Here is an 18260-nt window from a genome sequence, read left to right on the forward strand (position 1 = left end):
AAGCCAATCTAATGGAAGACTAAATGGTTTTTCCAAGATTATCTTTGCTTCAGATTTCAGCTTTGCTGTAGCCAGTACAATTGGCACAAGATTTAGTAATGGTACTGTGAATTTTACTCCTCTTTTCTTCAGCAGCTTTTGTAAAATTCACAGTCCAAGGTAATCCTTAGCTTATGATTTGCAACAGAGTAAGTTGGATTTTTTCATTTGTTTATTTTATTTGGGCAAAATGCCACAATATGACTGAAAACTACTGTGACAGCATAAGCTAGGACAGTTTTATAAACAGTTGTGGTACAGGCATCTGCAAGTTGCTCGGAGTGGCTGGGAAAAATTGACCTGGCTGTGCATCGTGGATGCAATACACCCTGGATGACGTGCACCCCTGCATGTAGGGTCTGTGCCTGGGTTCATATCTTGTCTCTCCTTCATCTGTCTTTAGAAGATATGCTGTTTGGATTTATTTCTGCTGGACCAGCCACACAAAAAAATTGAGCGTCTGGGAGCAGGAGGTGGAGGGGTGACATGCGTGTGAACAGAATTGAATTCTGCAGAGACTGCATCTGGCTGGTGGAGAACGGCATTTTAACAAAGCTGGGCCAGTTCTTTCCTGCAGGCTCCCACCGTGGAGCAAGTTCATGACCCTTGTTCTTTCTCAAGCAGACATATTTTCAATTAAAGCTGCCTCCTTAACAAAAAAAGGATATATATTAGAAAGGGCAGGCTGGGACATGTGATGGCTCCTTAAGGCTCTTCCCCTCCAGTGTGACTAGAAGAATTGCCTCAGGCCAGGCTCCTTATGAGAAGGGAAAAAAAGTTTCTCTTGCTACCTTTCAAGATAAGGGAAAGGTAGAGGATTTTTTTTCCTCTGTGATCTGTTTTTTTTTACCTCTTTACAGCTATCCCCTGTTACAGTTCAGGCAGTATCAGTGTGTCCACTATAAACCTTTTTGTGTGAAACATCCCATCTATTTTGTACAATATCTTTAAGAGAATATAACATAGTTTATCAATGTGGAGAAAAGAAAACTTTTGATTTGGAACACAAACAAAACAAATAAATGAAAACAAACAAAAATAATCAGAGAAGCTGTAACATTTCTTTCCACCTGGTGTCTCACTGATACCAGTTGTAGGGCCCCTGTTGACCAAATTACTGGCTGCAAACATCAGTGTTCTGGCATCAGCGCTTTCGGGTCTTGCTTGGTCTGAACAGTCTGCAGAGCTGACTTCTTTCGTGGCCTTCCTGATGTACTTCCTGGGGTAGACCAGAGGGTAATGCTCTCTAACTCTTTTCTAAGACAAGTCAATTGACTTTCCTGGTTTCTCAAGAACTGACCCTACATTTTGTATTTAGATCAAGTCCCTTACTGCTCAGAGTACTGGCTTCTCTGAATTCTTTAAAGACCCTCCAAGGTGAACATAAGTAGATTCATCCTCTTTGTTCTCACTAACTTGTACAAATGTGCAGATCTTGGTGCAACAGTAAATGGGAAAAGAGCAGCTGTATAAGGTCAGGACAAGGGCCTGTCAAAGCCCATATACTGACCCTGACCATTGTCAGTGGCCAATCAGATGCTAACACAGAGTATTAGAGATGCTAATACTCTGCCACTCTCCGGTCTCCACGCATTTCCTCACCCCTCTCAGGACAAAACCGAAGTCCATCTTCCTTCCTTTCTCACTTCTCCTGGAAGCCACAATGTCCTACAAGGTGCTGTCTGCCATGGCTGGGACTCAGATGCAAAAGCAAAGGACCGGAGAGGGTGGAGGATGTACAGAGCTAATAGATTAAGAATGCTTTCACCCTGAACTAAAACAAAATCTTCCTGAAATGTAATGTAACCATACTTTGAAATAGACAGCTTCCTCTGGCTTTGATTGTTTGAAAGTACAATAATATGGAGCAAAAGAGAGAACAGGTCCTCTGCTATAAAATGATAAGGAAGCAGACAGCTAATAGGTTTTTGAGTCATAACTCAGGTTATTCTTTTATAGTGGTTATAAGGGAACAACAGTTGTATGGACTATGAATAACACAACCCCTTACACTCCCAGTGTTTGCTTTTAGTCCCCAGCAGGAAATGTCTTCCACTCTGCAAAACTGCAGTCTCAAGAGCTGTGCTGTCACTGTCTGTCTGCAAGCTTTTATTCTGGTTAAAGGGCCAGAATGTTGTCAAACGAAAATGAATGCTATCACAGGCAAATTTAATATCTGTGTTTACAGCAAGCAGTTCTTCCAGTGCTGATTAGAACATGGCTCCATCTGTCTCTGGCTGGTCAGTCCACCATATTTTTTGGAAGGCCTGTGCAATTTAAAGGAAAATCTAGATTTGAAAGCAAACTCTGATTTCTTCCTTGCCCAGCTTTATGTCTAGACAAAATGTTTCTATTTCTTTTGATTTCCTGATTCCCCCATATTAGAGAACACGAGGCCGTCTTATTGTTGATGCCTCCCCTTTAAAATGAAAAAAGGTGGGTTGTTGTGTTTTTGTGTGTGCATGTTTTTGTTTTTGTTTTATTAGTAGTATTTCCTCTTCTTGGCTGTTAAAAGCCTTCGTATCCATTGGCTTGCAGTTCATTCTGAAGTGATTCCCATGTAGAGCTTTCTTATTATAAGCCATACTCACTAGGTTGAAGCTATAATTCAAAAGTACTAGAGGAAAAAAATATATTATCTCTTTCTGTTTGGATTCCCCTCAGTAGATAATGATGGTTAAATCTGTTTTAAAATATGAATATAAAAAATGAGACACACATCAGCCACTTCCATATGTGCTACTGCAGTAGCAAAATAACTTCAGCAGGCAAGAAAGAATTGGCTTAGAGGGATGTAACAGGACACAAGAAAACCAAAAAATATAGATTTATGTGCTGATGTTCTTAATTTTTTTCTAAATGTGGACTAGATGACATTTAGATATGTACCCACGCACCTGTATTTTCTTGGTAAATCTAGTATTACTAATTGTTCTTATGCACAGCACTGTTTTCTTTGTGAAGCTCTTCACATCAGCTCTTAACTCCCAGTTCTGTGCTTTAATAACAATACCATCTGGCTGAGGTTTTGAGACTTGCCTCTGGGGGTTGAAAGCCTGTTTTTCCATTATAATTAATGAGATTTGGGTGTCCAAAACCCCTGGGCAACTCTGAATACATCACCTGCATCTTCTTGGGTTCACAAGTGCTTTGAGACTTTCAAAAGAAAAAACAACAGCAACAACAACAAAATACATTAAGTTGACTTGAGATGATAGGATACTATGCAGTCTTGATGCTAGACACATTGTAAAGTATAAAGTGGTTAAAGCTTGCCCTATGGTATCTGAAGGGGAATGTTGTCTTAGTTAACAGTGAACAAACCTGTTGAAGATCTTACCAATTACATTTAATTTTTATTCGTAACAGTTAATTAGAAGGCTGGAATGGTACTGTTTGTTTCTCAGTATCAATGCAACATTTTTAATGTCTTAGATTAGAACAAAATTTGGTACTCATAAAAGTACATAAAATTCTGGCAGCTGTCGGTAGCAGCAGGTCTGTGGTATGACAAATATCCAATAATTTACTTCATGATGCTGTGGGCCAAGAGTGACCAACCTTAATGTCAGGTCCCAAAAGCTTCACACAGTTACAATCAACAAAACCTCTTCCATATTTGTGGCAGAGGTGAGGAAAGAGAGCAGGTAGCTGTTTCCTGAAGGCTAGGTTTCAGCTGAAGACCTTAAGTGTCCTTCCTGTATCACTTCTTGCAGCTGAGGGCTTAGGGGGCTTCCACAGCTGGAACATCTGGATCCAGCTGTGAGGTATGTCACAATCAAATTGCTTATGACTCAGGAGCCACCCTCTGGTTACTTTATCCTTAAGCCAACTGCCAAATAGCTCAAGAACAGAAAAGCTGCACCAACGTCTATTCCGTGTGTGAGTAAAGTCTGCCTGATGGCCAATGAACTTCATGAATGTCTGCACAAGGTGGTCTTCAGAATTTAGTATGAAGCATTGCTCAATAAAAATTGTGCAAAAAATGGAGGTTTGTAAGACAGAATTAAAAATGTTTTCTATCTGCTGCAGGAGAATCCTTTCAGCAGAGGTAGGATAGATAGGTTCACTAAAATAGTAAATGATATAAAAAGAAAATGGTTTCATGCAGAGGACAGTCATTTGCACTTAAATGGCAAATAAATAAGTAGCAAGTCAGTTCAAATAATATTGTTTGTGGTAATCCATTTGGGTGTGCTTATATAATCCATTTATATAAGAATCTACATAAAAATCTCTGTCCGTTCAGTCGGAAGAGTCTTATTCAAATGTTTTATGTTGTTTTAGATTTATAAGAAAGGTCCTTTCTGTATGCTTTACATACATAAAATAATGGGTTTGTTCTTTAATAAAAAACAACTCATGCACTATCTGAATTTTCATGCGTTATCTTCTGCTGGACTTACACATGCTACCTCAAATATGATTCAATTATTAGGTTTGCAAACTGCATACGAAGGACATGGTTTCATGCTCAGTGTAAGCAGATACATAGCTTGTACCACCTCTCAAAATAGCAGTCTTGACTGCAGAATCTCAGCTTTGCCTTGTGCCAGTGTTAGCAGGCCATAGACCTGGCTGCAGACTAACCTTTTTTGAGATAAAAAAAAGAAGATAACACAAAGTTTTCAGCAGAGTGAGCTCACTAGCTCGGCTGTGCCAACATGATGAAAGGATGGAAGCACAAAGCTCAGGGCAAAGCAGGATCTGGAATCACCCTTCTGGCCTCAGTGTGGTCTCAGGTCAGCTTGTGCTCCCTGTGCCATCACACTCTGAGTCAGTATGAACACACCTATGCAGAGAACATGCAGTCAATTTAGGACATCAGAAGCAGATGACTGTATGCCAGAATATCACATTTGTTGATAAATCATGCTGCTGGGTTTTGGATTTTTTTTTATTATTATTATTATTTTAAGACTGATGGCTTTATATTCTACAAGGACTTTAGGATAAATCAGAGGAATAATTATCTATGTAAGTGTGTGCAGCAATTTCTCTGTTAGTGAAACAGAAGGAAATCCTGACAGACCTAGATAGGAGGGATGAAAGGACACAGTTTTCCCAGGAATAAGACACACATTTCAGAATAAATGCTGTGTGTAAAGAATATGACAGTAGACTCAGTAGGATATCAAAAGATATGGGTATGATAATGTCTGCATTATTATTTGTTACGAATTTCAAAGACTGCAGACTGGACTCCAGAACGGTTTATTATCTGGGCTCAGCAAATCACCTCTGCCCTTGTTTACTGGTATTAGTGAGTAAAAAGGGAATAATACTGTAATTCAAGGAATTACAGCAAATTTGTTACAGAGCATTCACACCACCTAGCCAGTTACTAAATGATATAAACATTAAAAAGGCAAGACCCCACTTATGCTTCTGGAATGGTAGAACCTTTGTATTAAAGTGAAAAATAATGTTACCCAATTTGAAAGCAATAATCCAAGAGGGTATTGTTGATTCATGTATACTGCAAGAAAATCATTGTGAGCTACTACAGGCTTCTATTTATTTTTCTGTGTGTCTTGTGTCCCACCCCCCATACCACACCCCCTAATACCATAGCTGAACTGTGGCTGAAATATTGCTTTTCCATCCCCCAGATGGCAGTGCTGCCTTCCAAGATAATAAGGCTCCCTAGCTCTGGGAGAGAAATGTGTGCCAGTCTCTGTCTGGCTTATGTGCCATGTTCCTTTGTTTCAGAGGAAATATGATAACAAATTCTCACGTAACAAGGCTAGGGTAATCAGGACGGGTTTGCTTGTCCGACACAGCAGCCGCCTTCTGTTAGGGGCACCCACCAGCTCACAGACCATTTGTAATAAACGATGTCTGCAAACGTGAGTTGGAATTTTTACCAAAATTTATTTTAAATGTGCAGTTTCTGATATCATCTAGGTGCACTAGAGAGGAAATAGGTGAGATGGCCAACTTGGCTCTTAAAGGATCTGCAAAAGAAGAATGTGTGTGCTAGTGTCAGTCCACAGATCTTTGGCACTGAGCCTAATCCTGCCTCCATTTGCCTTACCAGAACAACCCTTGAGGTCCTCAGCAGGGTGGGCGCTGAGATGTGTTGCAGATACCTTGTTAGTCTGATAAATCTCCCACTGGCTTGCAGGGTGAGATACTCACTTGATCTCTCTGTGCGTTTGTGCAATCTCCTCAGAGGCCTGAACAAGAACTGAGCTCAGTTACACCCACACACACTGCACCTTTAAGTGGGTAATCTTTAATAGGAATTAATTAACTCTAGGTGCAAAATAATGGATGTAATGGAATATGAGAAATGTGGTTTGTGAAAGTGGCTGCCAGCTCCAGTGGCACACTGAAAAGGGAATGAGGAGCACTCAGCCCCACAAGAGGTCCTGGGAGAATAAGCCCAGTTGTCGCAGAAAGTGAACCTTTTTAGCAATTGAGAATCCAATCGAATGGTCTGGCATGTTCTCTTCTATTTTGAAAATAATGAGAAAGGGCCATCGGGGTTGGGAGGGTGTGATCTTTTTCAAGGATCTTAATTCTCATTACAGCTTGTTTTGTGGCTGGCGGGGAAGAAAAAGAACTAGGACTTCGTAGTGGTGTTTGCATCCTGTTCCTTTCCTTCACTGGAGATGTTTGTGTGTGTCATGCCCTCTCCAGTTCTACTTCTTGAACATCCAAAATCACAGGTGGCAAAGAACTGCTCTTAAAGATAACCCCCTTTCCCTGGCCTCCCATTTTGTGGTCTTTTTTTTTTTTTTTTTCCCACCTTTTCTGCTCTGGTGACAGAGCCTGTGATGAAAGGTTAAACGCAAGCAGAGCCCCGACACACATTGCCCATTCCATGCCAAGCCCCAGGATGCAGGGCCCGTGTTGAAATGAGGCTCCCCAGGTAGGGGGTGGCAGTGGATGAAGGTGGGGAGGAGGGCAGGAAGTGCACAGGGAGTCTGTGACAAAGACAAAGGCTTCATCCCCAGTCTCTACTGGAGCTGCTGCTTCTCTGTGCTGCTCTTTAATTGGAGCAGGCAGTAAATATAACCTGGTCTTCCCGGTTAATAGGATAAGAGAAATGCAGATTTAGTTCAGAGCAGCTACTGTGTTGCTAATGGTGCTTGGGTCACGGCTCCCATCTTCAAGCCCTCCTTTATCCTCTTTTATTTCCTTTGTAATTCTACCTGGAAAAAAAATAAAATAAAAAAATGTACATCTTATTTTCAGGAGGGAAATGTTTCTCTTTGCTTATCAGCTTTCTGTAATTTTCCCCTCCTCACCCCAAATTTCTGTCTCATCCAGAGTCATGCTTTCTAACCCCACACCCTCATGACCACCTCTTCCACTGACCTCAGGAATTACTAATTCACCTCACCTAAAACAAAGAGCTATCAAACATAAATCATGCAATCTCAGCTCTGCCACAGCTGGAATTTCTCTTCTGTTCTCTGCTAGCTGCAGAGAAGCTTATGGAAAAATCAAAACAAACTAAAAATAAATAAAATCAAACCCACAAGCAATATTTTTTTTTTCTAGTGGGAGCACTCAGCCCTTTAGCCTACCACAAGTCCAGGACTTCCTTATCACACTAACACACACATAGTCCAAAAAATAAAAAATTGTTAATAAAAAGCAACAGAGATGGCATTTGAAACAGGGGGAAGAAGCTGTCCTTCCAAATGTGGTCTGGATTTTACACTGTTTTCTCAGTCAAAAACCCTCTCCTTCTAAACATATTAGCAAAGATGAAAAAGACAGTTTGGTTTAAAAGCTGTACTCATCAAGCCCCTAAAATATCTTCCACCTCCCCGTACCCCCCCAAATCTACATACACTGAAGAGGGAGAAGGAACTCAGCCATTTAAAGACACATCTGCTCATCCCCAGAATTTGATTTCAGCTGTCACCAACTCACCTGAAATCATTATATGGGAAACCAAGCTTATCAACTCCAGTTTCCCATTTCCAGTGATTACAGCACTTTGCAATTCTGATATTTTTTTGCCTGCAGAATATGGCAGACTGAAACATAATCTTGGTTTATTTTTTTAAGTAACCAGATTGTTCAGTTCAGAAGAAAACCAACACAAAATAGAAACAATATTTCTGCTGCTTGAGAATAAAGATCCTTCCATCTTTTAGAAAAGGTTTGCTGCCAAACTGATGATTTTTCTGTGGCTAAAACATATTTTACATTCAAAAGTGAAATATGTAAAGTTTACTGAAAACAGAGACATTTTATCTGGAATATAAAGACCCAGAACAGTCTTTTCCATCTAAATTAGAGAGAAAGCTTGTAAGTGCTTTGTATGATTTCCATTATGTGTACAAAAAAAATTAAAAAAAAGGTTTAACACAGCTTAGAAATAAAATCTCCCTTTTATTTCCTTACAAAAATAATAAAAAACATAGAAGACAGAAAAAGAACATGTTGCTACAGTTGTATTAAATCACCCTGACATTAATATTATGCATCCTTCATTATTAATAGAACATTATAAAAATAAAACAAGAAAAAAAACACTCTGGTATCTTCTACTCAAGACAGAGGTGGTACTACACCATCTGGGATACATCCATCCCTGGGATACTTGCAAGACATATGTGGATGAAGGGATACGGTTGAGGATTTCTCCTTCTTTTGAAGGGAAATATGTATATTTTTCTGTCTCTGTGTGAAAAACAAAACAAAAAAATTACAGCTAAGCAAAAGAAGTTGTTAGAAGAAAACAAAAAGATGAAGTATTTTAGGAGAGAGCACTAAACTAAACAGGGCTCTGAACTTTCTGCAGAGATCTTCATGCCCAAGTTCTGTTCTTGTTTTGGATAGGGAACCTTAATCAGAAATACACAGGTTGCATAGGAGAAATGTCTGTCTAATCTTATATTTTAATTTGAACCTAAATCCTCTGTCTAACTGCTTGGGTCAAAAAGGGCAGCAGTGTTTTACAGCTTAGCTGGCAGAACTTGGTTAAATGTATGTCTCCTGACAAATCAGTATTTTTAAAAGCAGAGGTGACTCAGAGATGCACGAGGCAGTCAGGCTGTGCACCTCAACAGCCGTCAGTTACTTTCCTCTCCAAATCCTCTCAGGAAAAGCAAGCCTATAAGGAAAACAGGTATTTTGATTCAGTGGCATCTGTTGTAAATATGCATAATATTAAGACAAAGGGCAAAGAGTAGGTGTCCCTTATCAAATTTTCCTGGGGTGAGAAAGCAGGAATTTGCTATAGCTCCTCTTCCGCAGTTAGACAGAACTGAAAGCCTTCCTGCTCCTGGTTTTGCCTTTTTCTGTCAACTACTATACAGCTGGAGGACAAGTTTCATTCTGGTCATTTTAATTGCAGTGTTCATCAAGACTACTAATAAACATGAACCACCGCAGTGGCACTTTGTGCTTCAGAGATCTTGTTCTGTCTTGCACAGTGCCAGATTTTGTTTACTTATGTGAAAAATAACTGATTCAGCCAGTGAGCAACAGCACTGATTTCACTGGATGAGCTTGAGGTAGAGCTTGAGTTAGGCCTTCTTCAGCAATGGTGAGGGCACCAGCCTGGCCCCACGGTCCCTACCAAGGAGTGCAACCATTCTTGCACACAGATTGCATTTCAGCCAGATACTGTCAGTTCTTATTAGCTTTAATTTTTGATTTATTTATTCACAATTACTACCCAGAATATTCAACCTGGACCAGATTCTGACATTTTGAAGGCCTAATTACCAGTCTAACAGGAAAGCCTACATTAATTGTCAGTAAGATAGTGTGACTGTTATCAAAGTAACAGCTGACAACATGCCCAAATGCCTGTTATCAGTAAAGGAGAAAGTCTGCCAACTTTATGCTAAAGTCAGTTTTCACTCACTGTTTTTTTGTTCTGGAACTTACATCAAAATGCAGAGGGTGTTTCCAGAAAGAATTATTATGAAGAGATACTGAAAGGGAAGGTGAAGGAGGGAGAATGAGAAAGAAAAGCTGCATGGGGAGTTTTTCCCTGGATGCATAATTTGGTTGGTGCAAAACAGAGGATGGGAAGCAGAAAAGAAGAGGGATGATTTGTTTTTCTTTTCATTTAAAGTATTGGAGACTGGAGACAGGTTGTTGGGAGTGCTACAGCAGTACTCCTTCTGCTTCTAAAATTTCTCAGGGGCTTGATTAGTAGCTCACAAAGGTTTAAACAGACTCATTTATGGGAAGGAAAGAATATTTCTACAGGGCACATATTTGAGACTGGCCTATTTCTTTTTTTCTTGTCATTTCTTGACATTAGTAACAATAATGCAGGAATTTCAGTTAACAAATTCCTTCCTATTGCAGGGACCCTGATGTCTTCTGCTCTGTTCTGTAACACATTGTAGCTACAGCTTTTACTGTTTAACAGTAAAGCCCTTAAGCCTGAGAGGTTCACAAAAGGTACTCCAAGTTATTTTGTAGAGATGTTTATGACATAAAGTCTCATAAGTTTCTCTGAACAAAATTTTTATTGTGTCTGTCTGTGCCAGTGAGGGAGATGGCACCTAATGCCATCACACACACAAGTTTGCCATGAAATTTCATATGGGACACTGGATGTGCCTTCAGGCAGAACTCATATCCCCGGGACTTCATACCATACAACAAGAGCAAGTATTTATCTCCATTTAAGTTGTAGATGAAAGTAAATAGGCATAACTGGTCAAGTCCAAAGAGGAAAAAAAAAAAGAAAAAAAGATAACTTCAAAGATGATCACATTTTGGTACTGACTAACAAAGTCACTATTGAACTACGAGCTGCTTGGCATCTTTTCCTCATAAGCGATTTAATAAACCACTAAATAATATGGAAAAGTAAAATAAATAGACTGCACTGGAAAGTGATCAATAACTCACTCCTCTTACCTTTGAGATGCTTCTTTCTGGAGTAGATGCCAGAGAGATCTCTTTGTGGTACCAGTTATTTTCACTCACTGAGGCAAGCTCAGTTGTTTAAATATGCTTACTCCTCTGGGAAATTCCTTTGTCCCACAGTCTGTGAAGCTTTATCCCATTTTGGTAAGATCTTAGGATAGCCTGGGTAGGAGTAGTAAAAATGTGTCCCATAGAAACTGGTAAAACTTCTTTTTAGAAACCCATTTTTTGGCCCATCTTGGGAAAGTTTTAAAATATAGACAGTGTTTAGCAAATCCAATTGAGAAACAATTAATATTTCAAATTGATGGGAGCAGCTGCAATAAGTTGTAAGTTGTGAGTTTGGTTTTACAGGTATTAACTGTGCAAACTGACAGTATTGGTGTTGGACTGAAGTCCTTTTGGGGAAGGGGATTTTCTATGGGGGCATCAATGTTTTCCTTGCTTTGAAACTCTAGCCATACCACCAGGAATTCTTCAGAAACTGCCTGTGTTTCACAGGGAAACAAGATCAACCAATCCTCTTAGAATTTTGCATTTACTGAAGAATCTAACTGTTTTTCATCATTATTCAGGGTCTTGCCTATTAGAAACTCAAGAGCTAGTACAATCCCATTCTGTCTCCTTAAGTGTTACGGCTTGAGTTTCCCAAAGGCAGTTTTAACTTTCTTGATTGCCTTCCCTGCTGTACAATCTAACACTGAAGTATGATTGCAACTATCAGTTGACCCACTTCTGTGCTCCTAATCTGAAAAATAATCCTAATTTAATTTGTAAAAGAATGTTTGTTCATTTTTTCTTGGCACGGGAGATTTGGATTGAGAATTAGGGTTTTTCTGTTGTTGAAATTCACAACATTTTCCAGTCATGCTTTGTAATACATTTCTTCCTTTTTTCTCTCATGACTTGGTTACGTTTTGCTAATGCTAATTTGCTATTATGGATCTACAGAAAACTCGAACAAAGTGAAAAGAAATATTCCTCTTGGCAACATCTGACTGGTTCAAGACCCCAGATAACATCCAGGTCCAGTTTGAGTTTAAATGGCTTTTCCTTCAACAACCCTCCCACATCTTCACGATACATTGAGGGAAGGAGGAAAGCTAACATTGTTGTAATATCCTTTGCTCATTTAGAAGCAACGCTTTTAGAAGGAAATAAATATGATATTGTGTACCCACTTATAACAGCCATGGGTAAAATTATGCTGCATTGGTTATTGTTCTTTACATATATTACCCATTGAAAAGGAAATGAAATTTGAATTAATGGACCCATTTGTAAAAACATGATTGTTAATATTAATATGCAGGGTAAGTCATTTGGCAGGAGCAGAAATAAATTAGTGGGTGTCTCAAACACAGCATTTCACTGGAGACCAACTGCACAGATGCTGAAAATACAATCCTGTAGTTAAACCAGTGTGCTGGGAGACTTTGCTCAGAATTCAGGGGAAATATCGGAGCACAGATTCCCCGCAGTACGCTCTTATTGTCCAAAAGTCTACATACGCTGCCGGGAGTTTATTAGTGCTTACGGAGAAAAAGCACTCTGCAAGGGAAGGAGCTGGTGGAAGTAGCAAGCTCCCCGATTTCCTTCTGCAGCTGCTGGGCTCATGCTGCGACTGCAGAGTATTCTAGATGGATTTCTCCGTTGGAAAAAATAGCCACGGGGAGTTTGTTTTTGTAGGCTCAGGCAGAACTGTTAAAACCAAGATTTTGAACTCAGCCCTGCCTGTCTCAGTAGTGCTCAGGCTATCTTCCACATGCCTCCAGTGTAAAGGCAGGCATCACAAGTAGAAAGACTGTGGATAACTTTTATTGCCCTCAGACATTCAAGCTCACAGGATGACACCCTGTCCTTAGTTAAGAGGTAAAGCTTTAGAGAACTCACTGGAAATCCAATTAGTAGATTAGAAGTTTTGCTAGTTGATTATTCGTGTTTCTAAACTATTCATCTAAAAATACTCAATTTGATCTTTCAGCAGGATGCTGAAAGCCTTATTTGTGTGCACCAAGTCCAAGTTTCTCTTAATTATTACTTATCTCCCAGGAACTGAGCTTTTGGGGAAATGAAAAGCCACCCACCATAACTACGTGCCCTTGTTTGTAATATTCTTCATTACCTCTGATTCTTTAAAAAAAAAAAAAAGAAAGTATTGGAGTTTTTCTTGCCCATTTCAGAGGCAAGTACAAATTACCTTACTGACACAAAGCTATCAATCTCTTGCCCTGAAGAAGCTATGGAGATTAATAAAAAGATCAGTTTTGTTTCGTTGGGGGGGGGGGGGGGATGTTTTGTCTTGTTTTTTTGTTTTTGTTTTTGTTTTTTTTTTATACTAAGGAATGACAACTTTTTCTGAAATCAAAGAATCCTCACAGAAATGGGCTTTCTTTGTTTCTGCGAAATACTTCATTTTCTTTCATTTTATCAATTCATCAAGCTTTTCAAATGTAACAGTGGAATAACAGTTAGAAAAAAGCAGGACAATCACTAAAATGTTATATTCTGCATCTGAATACTAAGAATCCCACTAAAACTCAACATTAAAGCATTGTTTGCTGGAAAAAAAATCAGGGCTTTGATAAAGAAAAACAAAAACAACCTTGGCTTTTCCAGCTTTAATCAAGTAATTTGTGCCCTAGTAAGGGCTCTGCACTGCTGAGTTATTTTAGGAGCATTTATCACAGGTGTTTCACATGTGTTCAGCACATCCTGATTCTAATCCTCTTAATACGCTTAACAATAGTAGGGCAGCTTTTGAGAACAGGCAAACTGGCTCTCCCAGTTATTTTGGACCGTGTTCTTACACAAGCACTATTTAATTGGGATTTGAATCCCTGTTCCAGCACTCATTTCATCCAAAAGCCAACTCCATCTGTGCAGGAGGTTCTTATAACGCATCACTGGGCTGAACAATTCCTGCTGTATGGAAACAGTGACACGTACCTGGAAAAATAAAATCCTTAGGCCAGTTCCTTCCATGTTAATGCAATGTTCAGTGCTCTGGACACCAGCCATTTGAAGGAACTTTCATCTTCTGGGTTGCATACTGTCTGGAGTCTTCCCAGCCAGTTAACTAGCACCTGGACTATACTGTGGGCTTATGTTGTGATGCCATGCAAGCAGTAGCAGAAATAACCCATAGTTCTCTAATTAGCCTCATTAATTCATTACTTGTAAGAGTTCCTAGCTTCACTGATTGTGTGATGGATTACAGCAAGTGCAATGTGTATCCCAAGCCAAAGGTGAGGGCATGTAAGAGAGCAATGTCCATGAGATGATCTTCAGATCCAGCAGGCAATATTTCTGTTTAAGTATTTAACTTTTTTTTTGTAAGTACTCCAGGTCATTTTTCTTCAAATGATTATGCTTTTACTGTGTGATAAATAAGATTCTGCCTGAAGATACCAGAGGGCATGTGGCACCAGAATAATATCTCTGCAGCATATTTTGAGTGGTGATCACACCATTTCTAGCTCACCATATGGCTTGGTGCAGATGTCCTAGCATTAAAATGACCTTCTTCATTACATAAAGGTCACAGATGCAGAATTCAACATTTTGTAACCCCTGGCATAGGTACAGGCTATACAGGGAGTACACCTGTTGCTTTGCCCACAGTTCAGAATGCTGTCATCCAATGTTTGACTAAAATACAGGTATTGATTTCTACCTTATGTTGATGTTAGTAACATCAGTTAATAAACTTAGATGTCATTAAACACTTCAATTGCTGATATTAACAAAAAAAAAAAAAAAAGTTAAAATGCTAGAATCAATTTCTGCTTAGGTTTTATTTTGGTAGCTACAGTAACCAGAAGCATCACATTCTTCTTTTCTGAATCTCTGTCAATGGCTGTTTTGTCTCTTTAGCAAAATAAAAAATAAAAATAATAATAATTAAAAAAAAAAAAGAACAGAAAGTTAAGTTAAGGCAAGGATCACGGGTTTCGGTACATAAAAGAGTACATAAAATTCCACTCTGATCAAGAAAGGCTTTTTCTGCATCTCACTCCTGGAGTGGGCAGGGTGGCCAGCATTAACCACTCCCCACCTGCTCTGTTCTGCAGAAGCGGCCCCGTTCCAGGAAGGCTGAGCTGGGTTCCCCTGCCCTTCTCCCCAGCCTCTGCACCATCCTCTGTTTCTCTGACATAAAACCTTGAGGTGTCCTCGGAGTATTTTTTTCTGCTGCTCAGTGCTGCCTCAGTCGAGCAGCATGTTGAACAAGACAGAGTATGTGGCCTCTTAATTTAACCAGGGTTGCAAAGGTCAATAAATGGCATAAACAGATAGCAGAGACATGCATCTTTTCTTCCCGGGTTGTTCAACAGTATTGTCTCTTGCTGGTTATTACTAGAAAGTTGCAGTTTACATGCGGCTCTGAAGAATTGCTATATATGGTATTTTAAGCAGCGTACTCAAAAATCATGCCTGACATTGCTCTTTCTAGCTGACCACCCAAAAGTACTTTTACACAGCCACTCCACCTTCAGTAGTCCTTTTGGAGGGATTTCACCAGTATGATGCTAATAAATTCAGGAAATTTGAAAATCACGTTCTCTCAGCTAATCTCAGAGCACCTTGTCAGGCACGCTCTTTACCTTCTCCATGCATCTTCCTTAGCAGTGAGCTTTCATGAAAGCCACTGATTTAGTATGTTTGGGATACAACCAAAACATGCTCCCTGACAACCTAATTGAACTAGGAACACCTGACAAGGGAACATTTCATTAAAAACGGATAACAACCAGTGATCTGGGATGTGGTCTTTTTTTACTGAATAGAAAAAAATAAAAATAAAAAACTCTAAGGCATATGAAAAGTTGACCAAAACCAAAACACACACACATAAAAAGAAAAACCCAGAACTGCATTTTATTCCCACAGGTAAAGGGACAAAAAGAAGTGAAAAGGCACAGAAGGTAAAGTACATGATGCTCAGTGAGATTGGCACAGCATTATGAAGCATCTAATTTCAGCTGCCAAAGGGGCTCATATTGATTTTTTTTTTTTCATTCTCTGTGTGTGCTTTTATAGAGACTTGAAATAGAGTCTCCATTTTGCTCTTATGAAAACCACGTTTCTTGGAGGGCAATGTGGGAGAGAGAAAAGAATAGCTCTTTTCCCTTGGAAAAATAGCAGCCTACTTAGCACTTACAGGAGGATTATACACCCTAATGTTCTGTTTAGGCACAGTGAGGGGATCTGGATGCCTTAGGAGTATTTAGAAGAGTGGTTTTAAATCCATGCAGGCTGCAGTATGGTTCCCCATTTGTGCACCGTGGGAGAGATCCAGATTCCAGACATCCCTTTTGGATCTATAAAATTGTAATTAAGGGCAAAAATGACAGAGCAATTCCAAAATACCTCCATTTGTAGAATCACAACTGAAGTTATTGAAAAGGTTGTTATAAAGTAGATACTCTTTCCTCAGGACTGCCCCAGCAGATACAGTCAGACTCTCTGACAGACAAGGAATATGGAAAACTCCAGTTGTGGTGCAGGTGCAACCAGACGAAAGATAACTATTCATACTGTGAATCATTTCTGACAGTTAAGCAAATTCTAAATGTTTGTGGGATCAAAGGAAGATTCACTAGCAGCACAAATAACTAAATTACTTCCTTTTTATAGAGAAATTTTTATTAATAAGTAGGAGATACAAAGGTCCAAGAGATGTGTAACACTTCTTGACAACCTCAGTATTACTGCATGAGGAAGGGAAACAACTCACCTTTCCTTTCTTTTTCCCATACTTGCTTGTTGTGAACAGTCTCTCACCAGTCCCCCTCCAAATTTACATTTCCTCTGTGCCTTTCTAGCGGCTAGAAAACTCTCCAGCCTTCTGTAGTCACACACTTATTTGCAGTTTTTTTCTGCACTATGGTTTGGAGTTTTAAAATGGCCAGAGGCTTTGGTAGATGTATGGCTTGCAGTGGAGCCCTGCTGCAAGAGAATTGTTTGATTGATTTTTAGGACAGCAGTTAAAACAAATAAACAAATAAAAAAATATTTTAGAATTACAGCAAAGGAAACATTAAAATACTGAAAGCAGTTTGCATCTATTGCTGCAAATGTGAGCTGCCTCTTTCTGTTTGGCACTGCAGCAGAGCAGAATTCAAACCATCCAAATGACAGTTTTAGAGAAGTGAGGAGGGAGGAGAAAGCAACAAAAAACCTCTCATGACTCAAGCATTTTTCCTTTCTCCCCCCACGTTATCTGGAAGAATTAAAAACCCAGCAGGAAATTAAACATATACACCTGACAAAGGACTGCTGAGAGAATGTGATGTGTGATTATAGATGACTCATTCTCATTTGGGCAGACTGGTCTCCTTTAAAGATTCTAGCAAGCTCTGTTCTCTTTATTTTTATTTTTATTTATTTATTTTTTTCAAAAGGCATTTTGCAACTCAATCTTCTAAATAGGATTTGTAGTTACTGTTTATTGCATACAAACTAGGAAACGTAACAAGCTTCTTTTAATGATGCATTCTAACTAGTCGAGGTATCATGAATTTATATGCCGAGTTCACAAATAAAGATATTTTAGCATCCTCTTTTCCTATTCCATGGAAAGGATTCCTTTTTATGTTCCTGTGAGCTGTATTTTTAAGCTGGTGTGGTTCTAGCTGGAGGTTCTACCATGGGGTGGAGGGGGTGGAGGCAGTGTAATAATAGCACTGCAAACTACATAGTAATGCTTAAACTTGCATAGCACTTTTTACATGAAGGTCTGCTGCACCTTTACAATGACTTAAATAATAATTTTTCATAACACCCCTAAGACATGGAGAACAGATATGTAATGAGCACCGAGTACAGGATGGAATCACAGGAGATGATTAAGTCTGGACAACTGCTTCTTAAAGCCTTAATCAATAACAAACATTTTAAACAGTAACTTGGTTTCTAACACTGAAACTGTCTGGGGATTTGAGTTTTCAGCATGCTGTTCCTGAGCTGGAATTTGTCCAGGACATCCAGGTTAAGAGGCATACCATGGCTTTCAGAAAAATTGCTATGAGCATTAAATGATCAAAAAGGGGTCACATCCCAATGGTAGGTCCCATCAAAGGATTAGACCTGTATCATCAGGGTGCTCTTTAATAAACTCTTATTGGCTCAGTACAGTCTTAAAAGGAAAACTGCAGAGTAGTGAATCACCAGCACTGCTTAGTGCAGACTCGGTGTAATGTCACTTAACTTGAAGAATTTGACATGACGAGAACACAATGTGGTGAAATGTACAGCCTACAACAACCAAGGACTTGTGCTTTCAGAAAACACATTTGAAATATTGTACTAAATTTACAAAGTCTGTGTTCAGCTCCCTACTATACCAGGCAATCATTAAC

The 18260-nt window shown here is 39.3% G+C and overlaps 1 long non-coding RNA gene across 1 annotated transcript; it reads right to left on the reverse strand.

The window, feature by feature from the left end:
• Positions 1–4995: 4995 nt before the first annotated feature.
• On the reverse strand, positions 4996–15524 carry LOC310896895. Its single transcript, XR_014581907.1, has 3 exons — positions 13849–15524; positions 10891–11061; positions 4996–7199 (listed from the first exon to the last, which is right to left on the reverse strand). It is a non-coding gene; the product is annotated as an uncharacterized lncRNA (long non-coding RNA).
• Between the last annotated feature and the right edge of the window lie 2736 nt (positions 15525–18260).

This window comes from Anser anser, assembly GCF_964211835.1.
Source record: "Anser anser genome assembly, chromosome: 1".
Lineage (NCBI taxonomy): Eukaryota > Metazoa > Chordata > Aves > Anseriformes > Anatidae > Anser > Anser anser.